The sequence below is a fragment of the Cantharellus anzutake genome (assembly GCF_015039405.1).
Source record: "Cantharellus anzutake strain C23 chromosome Unknown EI90scaffold_38, whole genome shotgun sequence".
In the NCBI taxonomy this organism is placed as follows: Eukaryota; Fungi; Basidiomycota; class Agaricomycetes; order Cantharellales; family Hydnaceae; genus Cantharellus; species Cantharellus anzutake.
In genome coordinates, this window is record NW_024066988.1 from 479,387 (window position 1) to 498,729 (window position 19,343).

Genomic DNA, 19,343 nt, shown 5'->3' on the forward strand with positions numbered 1-19,343 from the left:
GGAGGTGATTGCGGAATACGGGAGCTCTGAGGTTAGTGAAGAAGGAGTGGAGGTAGTCTGGAGAGTTTGGAGGTAGTGGAAGTTGATGGCCATGGATGGATATGACACTGGGTATCTCCATGGGAGGTCCCGAGGGCATCTGGTGCGAGCGCTGAAGGGGAGAATGAAGGAAGGTCAGTTGGGAGGTTCAAACAAGACCACCACCAAGCTGTTCCCTGGTTCTTTAGTTAGGATGGGGAAGTGTACTAGTAATATTTGTTGTAATTATAGTACCAATCCGAGTGTTTTGGCTAATTCTATTTTATGGGTTAGTCTAAAAGTTTCTGAGAATTGACTTACAGATAAACAAAGCCCTGCGGAGCTGTTCCTCTATTGTAATTTCTCAATTTGTCTGGGTGTAATTCTGTGTAGGATCGTTTAATTTGGATTTTAACTTGGATTTAATCTTCTACTTGGTGAAGTTTCAAAGATTCTTCTCAGTTAATGATGTAGATTGTGTCTGGAGTGTCCCTTGAGTTTGTTTTATTTTTGTCTTATTTTATTGCTTGTTTTAACAGTAGCAAAATAACTGTTTTGTGTTTACACTTTTGAAATCTGGAGTGTTAACCAGCTCTCCTGTTGAAATATCTACTTAATATTTCTCTCCTTAATTGCTGCCTTTTACTACAGTGGCAATCTTAACTGTATATCACTTTTTCGCACTGGAGTGACAACCAGAAATGCTTGAGAAAAATAATACTCTATTTTCTTACTTCTCTGAGGGGGGCGAAAAGTCACAGAAAGGGTCTCCCTTTTATACTCCTTGGGTCGCCTTCCTTTTTCATGCTCTACCTTGTATTTACAGGATTTATTTACAGTGTATTTTTCTCAAACTGAATAAAAAATGAAACTTTCATGCTATAGTTCTACTGTGCTCTGCTGCAGTCAGACTGCACCTAGAATCCTTATTGTCCTTCCTCGCCTAAACTAATTTAATGGTTAATTAGAACTTGACTGCGCTGCATTTGTCGCAGTGTCCTATTTCAAATTCCTCATTTTTACCATTAGGGTCGCTATGGCTCAGTGATTCTGAATTCAAACTTCGCATTACTATGCGTATGGCTGCGCTGAGACCTTCAGCTGATTTATTCCATTTTTATCCAGCAACATTTAGTTAAAATGAGACTTGAAATGGCAAATGAGTGAATTATTCAGGTTTAGAACCAAAAGAAAAAGTTGCTAGTAGTCAAGAATTACTCAAACGAATGTATTATAGCTCTCCACTTCATTAGAATATCGTTCCCTAAAATTCCCGCCATGGTCTGTCATAATTTAGTGGATTTCATGGATTTCGTTCATCTCCCCTGATTCCCCTTTGTATTATCACATCCTAATCCTCCATATGTATTGTTCGTTGTTATAGTAGGTCGTCCTCGAAGATATCATATTTTTATGTATTTTATTTAGGGCTCTGGACCTCTTGAAGCTGTCTTCCCACACGTTTTCAGGTTTCTAACTTCATGTCTTTGTATCTCATTCATTTCTGGATGGTTTTTCACGTTCTTGGTATCATAAATTTTCATTTATTCCCACCTTTCCAATGGTACTAAAGTTGTGTTCTATTTCCTGGTATTTGTCGAGTTAGCAAAAGTTCGCATGCACATTGTCAGGGCCCGGCCTCGGACTCGGAGGCTCCCTGACCTCAACCCCCATCTGGCCTGTCCTCACACTATGCGGGGTATGAGATGTATAGTAAAAGGAAAGAATATATATACACTTGCCTATGCAGGGTATGAGATGAGAAGAAGGGTAAAGGTCTCATCTCCCCGCATGGTTGCTATATAAAGGAATGGGTCACATGCCCACAACTATACAGCTCCTAGAGTTGTGTAGTGTGACCCGGAGGGAACATCCAGGTGGCAGTGCCCAGTAAGCGTGGGAACGTTCTGGGCGAGTTGCTTGCCCAGAACTGTGGCTGTGACCCGTGGGAACATTCTGGGTGAGCTGCTCGCTCAGAAAGTTCCCACGCTATCTCATGTGCGTGGATACACAACACAGAAAGGCAACAACAAGGCAACAATGAAGGAATGGAAGGAAGGGATTGGTTGGGGAGTCTGGGGCACCCTAGGGCAGGGTGCTGAACCCTGACACACATTCGGTAATCACGTGCATCGTTCCCATAGTCGTTCGTATGCGGGCGCCATTTCTGTTTAATTGTTTGGGATTTATGGTATGTGCGGGTGTTTGTATCCTTCATATGGGCTTCCGTGATTTATTTCAGATTTTTCCCTCATGATCTAAGGTTGTTTTGCACTTTCCATGCTTTGTTTTGACTGGGCTCTTCCTTATTTGGATGGAAATTGGTCTTCACGATCTGCCGAAGTGCAGATCTCGGTTCCGACAGCCGGTTCCCTTCGCATTGCCACCCTCATGTGTCATTAAACATGATGTGGATTTCTATATTCCCGTCGTTGGTATAACTTCACAACGGCTGGACCGTTTGGGCTGAAAATTTGCATAACTATAGTTCCCTATTTTTCATAATTTCCGTGTAAATTTCGTTGTATGTTTTAATTATGGATCCTTCGTAAACATCATCTTTTCCCTGAGCCCGGACTTTTGATGTTGCTATTCCCGATATTGGATATCTCATTAATGAGTGATCCTTTTATTATGAAAATTTGGGTGGATTAAGATTAGATCCCTTCCTTTCTAATGGGCCATCAAGCTCGTCTCGGTTGTTACTGGTTGTTCTTCCCGCTTGCCTTTTAACGTTGTCCTTGTTTTCCGGGAGTTTTAGTCATATCTCTGTTGTTTATGGGTAGTTTTCCCTGTAATTACTTTCATTGTGTCCGTTTGGGGGACATCTACATTTCCTATTATAAACACGACTTTGAATTTTGCATTAGTTCCTAAGGAATCCTTGTTCTGTGGTACTTCCATCCTCGGCTACATGTGCAGACGTGGGAAAGTAGTTTCCGTGGAGGTTCTCTGGTTGTTTTTATAGTCAAATATTGGTCGATTGTCCTAATTCTTGGTTTAATATTTGCTATAAATTCAACCGAGAATTCCGTCTTGTTGATGCTAAGCTTGAAGTATTTTTGCTAATTTTCTTTCTTCCATTTTATTGTATGTAGTCGTAATAATTCGTAAAATTTCGTTAAAATTCAGGCTCTTCTATTTTGTCATATCTACTTGTTGTATGGGGTTTTGTGATTTATCTGGCATATTTCCATAATGGGTTTCCATAGTGTGACCGTTATTTCTCCTACAACGGTCTCACCGCCCTGCTGTCATCCAGGCCGCCAGTGCCGAGCGTTATGCCACTACCTCCGCCTCCCTCAAGCCATCCCTGACAGTAGCCAAGGTTGGAAGTACCACAGAACAAGGATTCTGTAGGAACCAATGCAAAATTCAAAGTTGTGTTTATGATAGGGAATGTAGATGCCTCCCAAATAGACTCAATGAAAGTAATTTCAGGGAAAACTACCGATAAACGATGGAGAAATGACCGAAATTCACGGGAAACGAGGACAACATTCAAAAGGGAAGTGCGAAGAACAACCAGTAATGACCGAGACGAGTTTGATAGCCCATTAGAAAGGAAAGGATCTATTCTTAATCCACGCAAATTTTCATAATAAAAGGTTCATGCATCAATGAGATATTCATTAATGGGATGAGCGACATTAAAGTCATAGCTCAGGGAAAAGTCGATGTTCACGCAAAATCCATATTTAAAACACATAACGAAATTTACATGGAAAATATGATAAATTAGAAACTACCACTATGCAAAGTTTCAGGCCAAATGGCCCAGCCGTTGTGAAGTTACACCAGCGATGGGAATAGAGAATTCCGCACTATGCTTAAAGACACATGAGGGTGGCGATGCAAAGGGAACTGGCCATCGGAACTGAGATCTGCACTTCAGCAGATTGCGAAGACCAATTTCTGTCCAAATAAGGAAGACTTCGGTCAAAACAAAGCATGGAAAACACAAAAACACCTTGGATCATGAGGGAAAAATCTGAAATAAATCATGGAAGCCTGTATTGAGGATACAAACACCCATGCATACAATAAATTCCAAATAATTAAACAGAAACGGTGCCTGCATACAGATGAGTACAGGAACAACACACGTGATTACCGGTTGTGCACGTGAACTTTTGCTAACTCGACAAATACCGAGAGTTAGAGTACAACTTTAGTACCATTAGAAAGGTTGGAATAAATGAAATTTTATGATGCTGAGAACATGAAAAACCATTCAGAAATGAGTGAGATATAAGGACATGAAGTTAGCAACCTGAATATGGGTGGGAAGACAACTTCTAGAGGTCCCAAGCCTCAAATAAAATACATAAAAATATGATATCTTTGAGGACAACCTATTATAACAACAAACAATACATATGAAGGACTAGGATGCAACAATACAAACAGGAACCAGGGGAAATGGATGAAAACCATGAAAACCACAAAACTATGATGGACCATGGTGGGAATTTTAGGGAACGATATACTAATAAGGCAGAGAGCTCTAACACTCAATTCTTAACTACTAGCAACTTTTTCTTTTGGTTCTAAATTTGAACAATTCACTCATTTATCATTTCAAGTCTCATTTCAACTAAATGTCACTGGATAAAAATAGAATAAATCAGCTGAAAGTCTTAGCGCAGCCATATGTGCAGTAACATGAAGTTTGAATTCAGAATGACTGAGTCATAGTGAACTTAATGGTAAATAAGAGGAATTTGAAATAAAGAACTGTGACAAATGCAGTGCAGTCAAGTTCCAATTAAATCATTAAAATAGCTTAAGCAAGGAAGGACAATAAGGATTCTAGGCACAGTCTGACCACAGCAGAGCTGCAGTTCAGCGCAGCTGAGCGCAGTAGAACTATAGCATGAAAAATTCACTTTTATTCAGTTTGAGGAAAATACACTGTAAATAAATCCTGTAAATACGAGGTAGAGTGTGAAAAAGGAAGGCAACCCAAGGAGTATAAAAGGGAGACCCTTTCTGCCCCCCTCAGAGAAGTAAGAAAATAGAGTATTATTTTTCTCAAGCATTTCTGGTCATCACTCCAGTGCAAAAAAGTGAAATACAGTTAAGATTGCCACTTGTCAGAGACACAGCAAGGGGGGGCAGTGTTCCTGGACCTTTCCCTGGAAGGGAGGCCAGAGGTAGAGAATGGGTGGAAGGACCATGGCCTCAGCAACTCGGAGAGGAGCGCTGTGCCTATGTTCGGTAACGCTTAAGAGTCTGGTCCTTAACTTCAGAACAAGGGGCGCAAACTCTGGGGTCTTTGTTGTCGATTTCACACTGAGGTGCCATCAACTACAGTACATGACTTATACCCATTTCCACAATTAGAAAACCACTTTCATTCACGCAACAACATGGCACGAATTTGGTATCTAAAAACAGTGCTAATTCGTACGATTCTGACGATACCAAGAACGCCCCAATCGGTCGAGATTTGATGGAGTTCTGCATTGGACAAGTTAGGCATGGCAGGTCACGAGTATGTGTGGGTGTGGGAATCTCAAGCAGCAACCCAGAATTCCTGCCTCACTCGTTCCCATGGCATCTAATAAATTGGTAAAAATGTTTATCGGCTGTGTGAGAGTTATCTCCGGCTTCATTTCCAATTTCGGCCTTTAATTCCGTAAATCCGTTGAGAAATCGCTTATTTTCATATTTTGCCATCATTTCAGTTATTGATTGATTTTTCTTTTATTGTTACTGATACTTTTTCGATTATTTTGCCTAATAAAGTATGCAGGTGCCATATGGCACCAATATTTACCATCTATTATTTCTTATAATCCTGTACATACTGGATTTTTGAAAAGAAGTTCTCCCCTCCCCCAATTTCTCTAAGGTGCTAGGATGCGCTAGAGTTGGTGTGAGTGAGTGGAATTCCAACAGTAGGAATAAGGGCAACAATCTAGCCTGCAACAAGTGGGTAGTGGATTTGTTGAGCCCGGACCTTGCAGAAATCCTGGAGAACCCACACAGAGTTTAAGGATCGAGAACATAACTAGTTTAGTCAAGAAGTAGGAGTTTTGGAGAGTTTGGCCCCACAAGCTTAGTCAGCATAGAGAGCCGCTAGCCCTCTTGCAACGTCTAGTCCAGGACTACCAGAAACTGAACGAGATCATGGTAAAGAACTCGTACCCACTCCCACTCATCTCAGACATTCTCGCCTGCCTCTACAACACCAAGTACTTCTTGGCTCTGGACTTGCGATGGGGGTTTAACAACATCCAGATTAAGGATGGCAATGAGTGGAAAGTGGCATTTGCAACTAATTGAGGGCTGTTTGAGCCCATGGTAATGTTCTTCAGCCTATGTAACTTGCCCGCAACCTTCCAGACCATGATGAACAACATCCTCTGGGATTTCATCGATTGGGAGGTCATCATTTGTTACATGGACAACATTCTCATCTTTACGGCCACCCTAGAGGAACACTGGAGGGTAGTTTGAGAAGTCCTGGAGACGCTACAGAAGAGAAGGCTCTTCCTGAAGCTGGGGGGGTGTAAATTCGAACAGACGCTAAAGGAGAGAACGAAGGAAGGTCAGTTGGGAGGTTCAAACGAGACCACCACCAAGCTGTTCCCTGGTTCTTTAGTTAGGATGGGGAAGTGTACTAGTGTTATTTATTGTAAATATAGTACCAATCCGAGTGTTTTGGCTAATTCTATTTTTATGGGTTAGTTTTAAAGTTCCTGGGAATTGACTTACAGATAAACCGAGCCCTGCGGAGCTGTTTCTTTATTGAAATTTCTTAATTTGTCTAGGTGTAATTCTGTGTAGCGTTGTTTAATTTGGATTTAATCTTCTACTTGGTGAAGTTTCAAAGATTCTAATCAGTTAATGGATTTGGATTGTGTCTGGAGTGTCCCTTGAGTTTGTTTTATTTTTGTCTTATTTTATTGCTTGTTTTAACAGTAGCAAAATAACTGTTTTGTGTTTACACTTTGAAATCTGGAGTGTTAACCAGCTCTCCTGTTGAAATATCTACTTAATATTTCTCTCCTTTATTGCTGCCTTTTACTACAGTGGCAATCTTAACTGTATATCACTTTTTCGCACTGGAGTGACAACCAGAAATGCTTGAGAAAAATAATACTCTATTTTCTTACTTCTCTGAGGGGGGCGAAAAGTTGCAGAAAGGGTCTCCCTTTTATACTCCTTGGGTCGCCTTCCTTTTTCACGCTCTACCTTCTATTTACAGGATTTATTTACAGTGTATTTTTCTCAAACTGAATAAAAAATGAAATTTTCACGCTATAGTTCTACTGCGCTTTTGCTGCGCTGAACTGCGGTTCTACTGCGGTCAGACTGCGCCTAGAATCCTTATTGTCCTCCCTCGCCTAAGCTATTTTAATGGTTAATTAGAACTTGGCTGCGCTGCATTTGCCGCAGTTACCTATTTCAAATTCCCTATATATACCATTAAATTTGCTATGACTCGATGATTCTGAATTCAAACTTCGCATTACTATGCGTACGGCTGTGCTGAGACCTTCAGCTGATTTATTCCATTTTTATTTAGTGACATTTAGTTAAAATGAGACTGAAATGGTAAATGAGTGAATTATTCAGGTTTAAAACTGAAAGTAAAAGTTGCTAGTAGTCAAGAATTACTCAAACGAATGTGTTATAGCTCTCCACCTCATTAGAATATCGTTCCCTAAAATTCCCGCCATGGTCCATCGTAGTTTAGTGGTTTTCGTGAATTTCGTTCATATTCCCTGATTCCCCTTTGTATTATCACATCCTAATCCTCCATATGTATTGTTCGTTGTTATAGTAGGTCGTCCTTGAAGATATCATATTTTTATGTATTTTATTTAGGACTCTGGACCTCTTGAAGCTGTTTTCCCGCGCGTTTTCTGGTTTCTAACTTCATGTCCCTATATCTTATTCATTTCTGGATGTTTTCTCACGTTCTTGGTATCATAAATTTTCATTTATTCCCACCTTTCCAATGGTACTAAGATTGTGTCCTATTTCCTGGTATTCGTTGAGTTAGCAAAAGTTCGCGCGCACATTCGGTAATCACGTGCGTCATTCCCATAGTCGTTCATATGCGGGCGCCGTTTCCGTTTAATTGTTCGGGATTTATGATATGCACGGGTTTTTATTTCTTTCATATGGGCTTCTGTGATTTATTTCAGATTTTTCCCTCATGATCTAAGGTTGTTTTGCACTTTCCATGCTTTGTTTTGACCGGGCTCTTCCTTATTTGGATGGAAATTGGTCTTCACGATCTGCCGAAGTGCAGATCTCGGTTCCGACGGCCGGTTCCCTGTGCATCGCCACCCTCACGTGTCATTACACATGATGCGGATTTCTATATTCCCGTCATGGGTATAACTTCACAACGGCTGGACCGTTTGGGCTGAAAATTTGGATAACTATAGTTCCCCATTTTCAATAATTTCCGTGTAAATTTCGTTGTATGTTTTAATTATGGATCCTACGCAAACATCGTCTTTTCCCTGAGCTCGGACTTTTGATGTCGCTATTCCCGTTATTGGATATCTTATTAACGCATGATCCTTTTATTATGAAAATTTGGGAGGATTAAGATTAGATCCCTTCCTTTCTAATGGGCTATCAAGCTTGTCTCGGTCGTTACTAGTTAATCTTCGCGCTTGCCTTTTAGACATTGTCCTCGTTTTGCAGGAGTTTTAGTCATATCTCCATCGTTTATAGGTAGTTTCCCCTGTAATTACTCTCATTGGTTCCGTTTGGAGGACATCTACATTTCCTATTGTAAACACGACTCTGACTTTTGCATTAGTTCCTGAGGAATCTTCGTTCCATGGTACTTCCATCCTTGGCTACGTGTTCGGACGTGGGAAAGTAGTTTCCATGGAGGTTCTCTGATTATTTTTATAGTCAAATCTTGGTTGATTGTCCTAATTCTTGGCTTAATATTTGCTATAAATTCCCCCGAGAATTCCGTCTCGTTGATAGTAAGCTTGAAGTATTTTTGCTATTTTTCTTTCTTTCGATTTATCGTGTATAGTCATAATAATTCGTAAAAATTCATAAAATTTGTTAAAATTCAGGTCCTTCTATTTTCTCATATCTACTTGTCGTATGAGGTTTTTGTGATTTATCTGGCATATTTCCATAATGGGTTTCCATAGTGTGGCCGTTATTTCTCCTGCAGCAGGTCCAGGCTAGGTCAGGGTGTGTGCCCTGACACTAACTTGCCCAACACATAACTCCATCAATTCTCCACCAATTAGGATGTTCTTGATATTGTCAGAATCACAAGAATTTGCACTATTTTTAGGTACCAAATTTGTACCATAGTGTAAGGAAGGGGTCCTACTATTTTATTCATTTGTTATTTTCTTGTTGTAACCATGTATTTACATATGTGTGGCCCAGAGTCGAGTGAAGTCCCATCACTCTTCTCCTCACCCACGTTGAAATACTAAGTTCTGTATAACCTAGCTTTCGACTGCCTGGGGATTGAAGAGGCACCAAGGTCGGCACCTACACCGACCTTACACATAGTGTCACATGAATGGAAGTGGTTTTCTGAATGTAAGAATGGGTATCCAAGCTGGCTCCATGCCTGGGTGACTGTCCCACCTATGATGATGTGAAAATGCTCTTGGTGGAGATTGATGCATAGCACTGAGGGTAGACAGGCATGGAGTCCATATCCCCTTCTTAGGAATAGACATCCCAGCCTCTAATTGACACAGCAGGCTGAACTCAGATCATCTGGAAGCAGGAGCAGAACATCATAGGAAGTAGGATGACTGGAGGGTTCTGGTAAACTTCCATGGAGGTGTGGGAGTATGATAACTATGTTGACAGTCTTCCAGAGAACTCTCAGAGGTAAGCCTGAAGGCAGAGAGAGTATATGGAGTAGATATGTATGTATGCGATGTGTGAAGGTTAAAACTTTAACTGATTGCAAGCTTTGGTGAAGCATACAGGGTTATAAAAGGAGACACTGGCATGATTTGAACCTGCACCCTGTCAGAGACCAGATCGAGACAAAGGAAGGTCTCCATGGCGGAGGGCTTCGGCCTCAGCGACTTATGCCAGGAGTGCTGTGCCAAGTAACACATCTGTGCCCTAACTTACTAACTGGCAACCAGAACTAAAAGGGGGTAAACTCTAGTCAATTTTATTACTGAGGTGTAACCTATGTACAAGTTGAGTATATATAGTTACAACAAGGGCTGGCCCGTAAATGGTGGGGCCGAGTGGAGCAGAGCTAACGGAGTTAAACATTAGCTGATTGAATATTACCAACAAGTCAGGTTACAGGGTTAGCGGAATGGCAGGTGATAACCCAGAAACAGAAAGGAGGGATAGGCCCGAAGGTGGGCTTGCAGGGCAAGCAAGTGAATTGCCCAGTGGAGGCGGGAGTGCGCTAGTGGACGTTGGAGCTGTCCGGAAACCTTCGGGGCTCCGTACTTAGGGAGGCATAGGTAATATATTGAAAAGAGGGGGTGGTGACCATCGAAGAGAAGTGGAGGTGGTTGCAGAATATGGGAGCTCCGAGGTTAGTGAGGAAGGAGCGGAGGTAGTCCGGAGAGTTTGGAGGTAGTGGAAGTCGATGGCCGAGTATGGATATGACACACCCTCAGAGAGGAATTGACTTCTAGTCAACTGCTTTAGCCATTCAGCTACAGTGTCCTACACAGTGATGTACCCTGTGAGTCACATATTGTGGTTCTTCAACTCATTTTATCCACTAAAACAACAACAAAAGGAGACACTGGCATGACTTGAACATGCACCCTTCTAGTGGAATTGACTTCTAGTCAACTGCTTTAACCATTCAGCCAGTGTCCTACACAGTGATGCACCTTGTGAGTCACACATTGTTCTTCATCTCAGTTCATTCATGAAAATCAAAATCAAAAAAGGAGACACTGGCATGATTTGAACATGCACCCTCAGAGAGGAAATGACTTCTAGTCAACTGCTTTAACCATTCAGCCACAGTGTCCTACAGTGATGTACCCCAGCAAGCCACATATTGTGGTTCTTTGCCTTAAATCATTCATTCAGTAAACAAAAAGGAGACACCAGCATGATTGAACATGCACCCTCTGAGAGGAGTTGACTTCTAGTCAACTGCCTCAGCCATTCAGCCACAGTGTCCTACACAGTGATGCACACAGTGAGTCACATGTTGTTCTTCACCTCAGTTCATTCACTAAAACCAAAAAGGGAGACACTGGCATGATTTGAACATGCACCCTCAGAGAGGAATTGACTTCTAGTCAACTGCTTTAGCCATTCAGCCACAGTATCCTACACAGTTATGTACCCTGTAAGCCACATATTGTGGTTCTTCACCTTAATTCAGAGACACCAGCATGATTGAACATGCATCTTCATATGAGGAATTGACCTGGTCAACTGCCTTAGCCATTCAGCCACAATGTCTTGCACAATGATGCACTTGCAAGCCTCATATTACTGCATTCCCCCTGCCAGACCCAAAAAGAAGACACTGGCATGATTTGAACATGCACTCTCTGAGTGGAATTGACTTCTAGTCAATTGCTTTAGCTATTCAGCCACAGTGTCCTTGCAATAAAAGACCAAGGAAAGTACACCCTATATGCAATTGGCAGTTTATGCAGGACATTGTAGCTGAATAGCTGAAGCAATTGACTAGAAGTCAATTCCTCTCAGAGGGGACATGTTCAAATCATGCCAGTGTCTTTTTTTTGGGCCAATGCAGCAATATGAGGCTTGCAAGTGCATCATTGTGCAACCTGTGTAGGACACTGTGGCTGAATGGTTAAGGCAGTTGACTAGAAGTCATTTCCTCTCTGAGGGTGCATGTTCAAATCATGCCAGTGTCTCCCTTTTTGGTTTTAGTGAATGAACTGAGGTGAAGAACAACATGTGACTCACTGTGTGCATCACTGTGTAGGACACTGTGGCTGAATGGCTGAGGCAGTTGACTAGAAGTCAACTCCTCTCAGAGGGTGCATGTTCAATCATGCTGGTGTCTCCTTTTTGTTTACTGAATGAATGAATTAAGGCAAAGAACCACAATATGTGGCTTGCTGGGGTACATCACTGTAGGACACTGTGGCTGAATGGTTAAAGCAGTTGACTAGAAGTCATTTCCTCTCTGAGGGTGCATGTTTAAATCATGCCAGTGTCACCTTTTTTGGTTTTAGTGAATGAACTGAGGTGAAGAACAGTGTGTGAGGAACAGGGTGCATCACTGTGTTGGACACTGTGGCTTAATGGTTAAAGCAGTTGACTAGAAGTCAATTCCTCTGAGGGTGCATGTTCAAATCATTCCAGTGTCTCCTTTTTGTTTTAGTGCATAAAATGAGGTAAAGAACAATATGTGGCTCACAGGCTACATCATTGTGTAGGACATTGTGGCTGAATAGCTAAGGCAGTTGACTAGAAGTCAATTCCTCTCAGAGGATGTTCAAATCATGCCAGTGTCTCCTTTTGGACCATCTGGTGCTTTATTGACAACAGTATGTGATTTGCAGGGTACTTGTCATATCCATACAATCCCGACCTCCACTCTGGGCTCCCGGAACTCCGAACTCCGACTTCCGGAGCCCTACTTCCCTTCCGTCACCTTCTCCTTGCCGACTCCCAAGAGGTTATCCCACCTCCGGCTCGGACATCACCTTCGGTCCGACTCCGGAACATTCCGGGTCTGACCCCAACCTCGACACCTTCCAGACGAGTACGCAAAACCTATGCTCCCGACTCCGGACCTCCGCTCCGGTATCCCGTTCACGTCTCGTCTCCGGAACCTCCGGTCTTAGCTCCGACCTCGGACTTTGACCCCACCTCCGCTTATACCCATTGTATTGGTTAGCTCATTCCATTTAATTACCTTTGCCAATATTCCGGAGTTTAACCTCCGAGTTCGGACTTTCCGGACTTACTCCGGACCTTGCAACTATTGCATTGTCCATTTCAATTCCGCTATTCTCCCTCATTCCTATTTGGGCTGCTGCTTCCTTTCCATTCAGTCAGCTAGCCATTCCTGACTCCCATCCTCCTTCCTTCCTTCTTGGGCCTTGGCCCTTCATTCCTCCTTTGGGAAACACCATTGAGTCAAACTCTTGACCCTCGGTGTTGTTCCTCTTTCCATCTCCCTTTGTCTCCTTTTGTCCTACCCTTGTTCCTTTTGATTCTGGACCCCTCCTTATATACAATGTACCTAGTAACTTGTAACCTCAGTCCGAAATCGACATGAATTCCCCCAAGAGACTTTCCCTCTGCTAGATCCGAAATTAGGGACCCCTGGGACAACCAGCAATGGCACAGCGCTCCGCCTGAGTCGCTGAGGCCAAGGTCCTTCCATGCTAAGTCTCCGATTCCATTCCGGAGTCGTCCGAATCCGCCCGTTCTAACAGTACTCCCAATCAGATATGATTGAGGTTGGTAGATTATGAAGTCTTACAACTTTGCAGAGGGATACAGAACCCACTTCTAGTGCTTTTTCTCTGCCTTAGTTCCAGATAACTCTCACATCCACCACCTGTCTCCTGACTTGACTCTGCCCCCTCTGGTTGATGCTTATGAACCCTAACCTCCATCAAATCTGACCTCCCTCCACCATCATCACCCTTCCTCTTCCACTCCTCCTTCAATCTCCTCTGGTGTACTGGTAAGAGAATCAAAGTCACTGACAACCTCTGGGCCTCTTACCTCCAGACCCTGGACCTCCTCACCTCCTGGACCACACCAACTCTGATCCTTTCTCTGCTTGTTATATTATTGTCAGGGCCCAGCCTTGGCACAGAGGCAGCTCTAACTCAGGGTCAGACACAGAGGATGCTACTGGGTCACCAGTGTTGAGTTCTCCTCTAAGTGTTAGATACTGAACCAGGGGTTGGTGCCAAGGGTTTCAAAAGGTGGCCAATGTGGGCCAAGACTGGCCACTACAGGCTGAGGGTGCCAGAGGTGAGGGGACAAGGCTTGAGGGTAGGGCCTTTGGCCTCAGCAACTCTAAAGGAGCACTGTTCCCCCTAGTTGTCTCATGGCCCTCATTTCATGTTAACTTAGGTTGCCTTGTCAGGGGTCAGAGCTAGAGGTCAAGATCAAGTTGATATTAGAAGTACAATAATGTATCATACAGGATATATATAGAAAGGTAAAATGAATGGAAGTGGACCTGGGCCAAAGGCTGAAGGGTCCAGAAGCAACTGGAAGCAAATGGGCTGCATAGTGGCTGGCAATGGCTGAAAGTCAAATAAACAATAATAGATAAATAAGGGTTGGAAAAGGAGTGTAGGGTTAGGGTGGCAGTGCCAGACTCAGAGTTGGGCCAGAGTTGGGTGCAGGGACAGGTGAAGGTCCAGCAAGGACCTTGTGGGTTAGAGTAGGTGGAGTCAGCCCACCACTCAGTCAAATCTCAACCATTTGGGACAAATTTGGTATCAGGAGAAAGCTATGAACCTGGGGAATCGAATGGAGAGGTTAGGAAGGGATGCTATGGGTAGGAAGAGATGGATGAGTGTGGTGTGATGGTGGAAATTGGTGGAGGATGGCAATTATTAGCGGATATGCTCCCTATCTCCCCTGCCATGGTGACCAATGCTGTCAGAGACTGGATATGGGATGAAGGAGACGTCCCCATGGTGGAGGGCTTTGGCCTCAGTGACTAGACCAGGAGTGCTGTGCCTAGTTACACATCCATGCCCTAATTTACTAACTGGCAAAGAGAACTAGAAGAGGGAAACTCTAGTCGATTTTATCACTAGGGTGTAACCTATCTACAAGTTATGTATATATAGTAACATAGGGGGCAGGCCTGTGGATGGTGGGACCAAGCAGAGTGGAGCTAACAGAGTTACATGTTAGCTGACTGAATATTACCGGGTTACAGGTTTAGCCAAATGACAGGCTATAACCCAGAAATGGAAAGGAGGGATCAGCCCAAAGGTAGGCTTGCAGGGCAAGCAACTAAATTTCCCAGCGGAGGTGGGGGTGTGCTAGCAGATGTTGGAGCTGTCCAGAGGCCTTCAGGGCTCTGTACTTAGGGAGGTGTAGGTAATATATTGAATTGAGGGGGTGGTGACCATTGGGGGAGTCAGAGGTGGTTGCAGAATCCAGAGGCTCCGAGGTTAGTGATGAAGGAGTGGAGGTAATCCAGAAGGACCAGAGGTAGTGGAGGGTGATGGCCGTGGATGGATATGACAGATGCCTGCCCCCAGTCAGGCCCCAACTCTTGCCTGTGAGACCCCCACTCCCTGCCACCTTCCCGCAAGCACACCCAGCCCCTGCACTGCCATGCCCCACAGCTGCCACTGCACCCCTGCCTCCTGCAGCCTGCCCTGCAGTGGGGGCAGGGCTGCAACCCATGGACCTTGACCACTCAAGGATAGACCAAAGACAAAATGGGCTGTGCTATAACTGCAATGCACCAGGGCACATTGCACAGGACTGCCCACAACTGAAAGTCTGCTAAGTCAGACAGATGCACCCAGAGGACCTCAGAGCACTCATGGAGGGGCTGAGGAGGCAGCTGGCAGATGAGCCGGAGATGGATGGGGGAGAAGGGCAAGAAGCAGAGGCCCAAGAGGATTTTCAGGAAGGTGACCAGTGAGGGACGCGTCCTGGCCACCTGTAGGCAATAGTACTAGCTTGTGTAGATACCGTGAGGTGCCTAAGCCAGTGCCGACATCCAAATTCCACCAAGTCATCGCCAAGAAAAAGAGGAAAACTGTGTCCTCAATCAGTAAGTGTCAGGGATCAGCAATGACCCTGGACCCTATGCCAGCTGTGCATATGCGCATGGGAAGTATGCCAGCAATTCCCATCTACTCCGCTTACCTAAGCCCCGGTGGCCCAGATCATCTCCGGCATTGTTCTGGAACATTCTATGATCATGTGATTCTATTGGCAATCCGTTTGGTTTCCTTATTGCCGGACTCTACATGTATATAGCTGACCCTAAGATGGGGACACTCCTTTCCCCTGGCTTTAATCACAACTAGGTTATTGGAGCAACCTGCATGAGCATGTGCATCCCCTGACAGTAAGGGCAGAGAAACCCCAAGTGCGGTGCCAGAGGTGGCAGTCCTGCCACCTGCCATCTATGTGCTGTCCAAGCAGCCCCCCAGATCCCTCAACCTCGCTGTAAAGCTAACCACCCTAACCACCCTTGCCACTGTCCCCATGTCAGCGCTCCTAGACACTGGAGCCACAGGGAACTTTGTAAGCCCCAAGTTTGTCAGAAAGCACAGGCTTGAGACAACCCTGCTCCCCCAACCCATTCCCGTCTGCAACGTTGATGGGACCCCAAACGAGAATGGGGCCATAACCGAGGAACTAGAGGCCCTCCTGACATTTGGACGACACACGGAGCGGGCCCACTTTGCTGTCACAAACCTTGGATGGCAGTCCCTCATCATAGGACACTCATGGCTGCTGCACCACAACCCAGAGGTGGACTGGACATGGCAAAAGGTCAACATGTCCCACTGCCCATCCTCCTGCCAGTTTGTCAGGGTCTGGCCCTCGTTCCATGATAGGCCCAGGGAGATCCTCCTAGTTGCTGGGGTGTCTAGTCCCAGTCCGAGATCCTCAAACTCACTGAGGGGGCTAGCCCCAACCTTCACAGGAAATGAGTTGAGAAGAAGGGTAACCTTCTCAACCTCCTGTGAAGCCGCTACAAATGGAAGTCGGGAACTATACAGTTTTCGGCTCTTTGCCGACTTTCCATAATTGGCACCCCCCTGTGGGAAGATTCTGGGCGAGCTGCTCGCCCAGAACGTTCCCACAGGTCTGCATGCATGTGGGATTGTGGAACAGTGAAGGGAAAAATAGGAGAAAATGGGGGAAGGGTACCTGAGGGTGTGTGGGGTCAGGGGCTGTGCCCTGACACAGTTGATGCAAGTGCATGCCGACCCAGACCCCACAGTGGAACCTGGGGATGGGATTTACACCACTATCATCCCTCCAGGGTGGGGACATGAGCTGAGAGCGACCACGATGCCGTCCCAGTGGATGGCCCAGGAGGCCTGTGAACCAGAGGCAGAGCCCATGCTGTTTGAGGCACTGGTCCCAGAACAGTGCCAAGACTTCTGAGACGTATTCTCGAAAGAGGCCTTCAACCAGTTGCCCCCATGGAAACCCTGGGACCATGCAATAGACCTGGTGCCAGATGCCAAACTCCCTAGAGGGAGGACCTTCCCCCTGTCGTGGCCAGAGCAGAAGGAACTGGACAAGTTCCTGCATGAGAACCTGCAGAACAAATGCATACAGGCGTCCAAGTCTCCGATGGGAGCACTGGTCTTCTTCGTCAAGAAGAAAGATGGATCATTATGCCTAGTCCAAGATTACCAGAAGCTCAACGAGATCACGGTCAAAAACTCATACCCCTCCCACTCATTTCAGATGTCCTTGCGCACCTCTGAAATGCCAAGTACTTCTCAGCGCTAGATCTGTGCTGGGGATTTAACAATGTCCACATCAAAGACAGCAACAAGTGGAAGGTGGCATTGTTGACCAACTGGGGACTGTTCAAGCCCACCATCATGTTCTTCGGCCTGTGTAACTCCCCAGGGATGTTCCAAACGATGATGAATGACATTCTCCGAGACTTCATTGATCAAGAGGTTGTTATCTGTTACATGGATGACATTTTGATCTTCACTGCCACCCTGGAGGAGCACCAGAAAGTTGTCTTAGAGGTCCTAGAGATGCTGCAGAAGCGGAGGCTCTACTTGAAGCTGGAGAAGTGTAAGTTTGAGCGGAAGCAGATCGAGTACCTTGGCCTCATCATCTCCAAGGGAAGCATCACGATGGATCCTGTGAAAGTCTGTGGAGTTCTTGACTGGCTAACCCCAACCAAGGTCAAAGAAGTACAGTCCTTCTTGGGGTTTGTCAACTTCTATCACTGGTTCATTAAGGACTTCTCTGAGACAGCCCACCCTCTCCATGCACTGACCTGCAAGACTAAGGCATGGACCTGGGGACCAGGCGAAGACCGTGCATTCTGCACCATCAAAGACGCTGTCACCTCCACTCCGGTCCTTGCCTTCCCTGCTGATACAGGTCGCTTCAAACTCGAGTGCAATGCTTCTAACTTTGCCACTGGCATGGCCCTATCCCAGCTCCAAACAGATGGAGAGTTCCACCCTGTGGCCTTCATGTCCAAGAGTTACACAGACGTGGAGCAGAACTATGAGGTATACAACAAGGAGATGCTCACAATAGTGCACACCCTCAAGGAGTGGCAGCATTTCCTACAGGGAGCAGAGGAGAAAGTCGATGTCTACACTGACCACCACAACCTAGGATATTTCTGCACCACACAATGGCTGAACCGGTGCCAGGCACAGTGGTCACTCTTCCTCTCCCAATTCCACTTCACCCTCATCCACCACCCAGGGAAACTCATGGGAAAACCTGATGCACTCTCGCACTGTGCTGATCACCTGAAAGGCAAGGACAATAATGATGGGCTGATGTTAGAATGTGCGGATTCGGACGACTCCGGAATGGAATCGGAGACTTAGCATGGAAGGACCTTGGCCTCAGCGACTCAGGCGGAGCGCTGTGCCATTGCTGGTTGTCCTAGGGGTCCCTAATTTCGGATCTAGCAGAGGGAAAGTCTCTTGGGGGAATTCATGTCGATTTCGGACTGAGGTTACAAGTTACTAGGTACATTGTATATAAGGAGGGGTCCGGAATCAAAAGGAACAAGGGTAGGACAAAAGGAGACAAAGGGAGATGGAAAGAGGAACAACACCGAGGGTCAAGAGTTTGACTCAATGGTGTTTCCCAAAGGAGGAATGAAGGGCCAAGGCCCAAGAAGGAAGGAAGGAGGATGGGAGTCGGGAATGGCTAGCTGACTGAATGGAAAGGAAGCAGCAGCCCAAATAGGAATGAGGGAGAATAGCGGAATTGAAATGGACAATGCAATAGTTGCAAGGTCCGGAGTAAGTCCGGAAAGTCCGAACTCGGAGGTTAAACTCCGGAATATTGGCAAAGGTAATTAAATGGAATGAGCTAACCAATACAATGGGTATAAGCGGAGGTGGGGTCAAAGTCCGAGGTCGGAGCTAAGACCGGAGGTTCCGGAGACGAGACGTGAACGGGATACCGGAGCGGAGGTCCGGAGTCGGGAGCATAGGTTTTGCGTACTCGTCTGGAAGGTGTCGAGGTTGGGGTCGGACCCGGAATGTTCCGGAGTCGGACCGAAGGTGGTGTCCGAGCCGGAGGTGGGATAACCTCTTGGGAGTCGGCAAGGAGAAGGTGATGGAAGGGAAGTAGGGCTCCGGAAGTCGGAGTTCGGAGTTCCGGGAGCCCGGAGCGGAGGTCGGGATTGTATGGATATGACAGCTGACTCT

At 45.3% G+C, this 19,343-nt stretch overlaps 8 non-coding genes and 1 pseudogene across 9 annotated transcripts; 5 read left to right on the forward strand and 4 right to left on the reverse strand.

Annotated features, from left to right (window-relative positions):
- Positions 1-10,754: 10,754 nt before the first annotated feature.
- EI90DRAFT_t169 lies at positions 10,755-10,834 on the reverse strand. Its single transcript has one exon. It is a non-coding gene; the product is annotated as a tRNA-Ser (tRNA).
- A 77-nt stretch (positions 10,835-10,911) lies between these two features.
- Positions 10,912-10,993, reverse strand: EI90DRAFT_t168. The gene has a single exon. It is a non-coding gene; the product is annotated as a tRNA-Ser (tRNA).
- Positions 10,994-11,219: 226 nt separating this feature from the next.
- Positions 11,220-11,301, reverse strand: EI90DRAFT_t167. Its single transcript has one exon. It is a non-coding gene; the product is annotated as a tRNA-Ser (tRNA).
- A 197-nt stretch (positions 11,302-11,498) lies between these two features.
- On the reverse strand, positions 11,499-11,580 carry EI90DRAFT_t166. The gene has a single exon. It is a non-coding gene; the product is annotated as a tRNA-Ser (tRNA).
- Positions 11,581-11,636: 56 nt separating this feature from the next.
- EI90DRAFT_t159 lies at positions 11,637-11,718 on the forward strand (annotated as a pseudogene). Its single transcript has one exon. The product of its transcript is annotated as a tRNA-OTHER (tRNA).
- Positions 11,719-11,779: 61 nt separating this feature from the next.
- EI90DRAFT_t160 lies at positions 11,780-11,861 on the forward strand. The gene has a single exon. It is a non-coding gene; the product is annotated as a tRNA-Ser (tRNA).
- Positions 11,862-12,087: 226 nt separating this feature from the next.
- Positions 12,088-12,169, forward strand: EI90DRAFT_t161. The gene has a single exon. It is a non-coding gene; the product is annotated as a tRNA-Ser (tRNA).
- Positions 12,170-12,240: 71 nt separating this feature from the next.
- On the forward strand, positions 12,241-12,320 carry EI90DRAFT_t162. Its single transcript has one exon. It is a non-coding gene; the product is annotated as a tRNA-Ser (tRNA).
- A 69-nt stretch (positions 12,321-12,389) lies between these two features.
- EI90DRAFT_t163 lies at positions 12,390-12,467 on the forward strand. Its single transcript has one exon. It is a non-coding gene; the product is annotated as a tRNA-Ser (tRNA).
- The last annotated feature ends 6,876 nt before the right edge of the window (positions 12,468-19,343 follow it).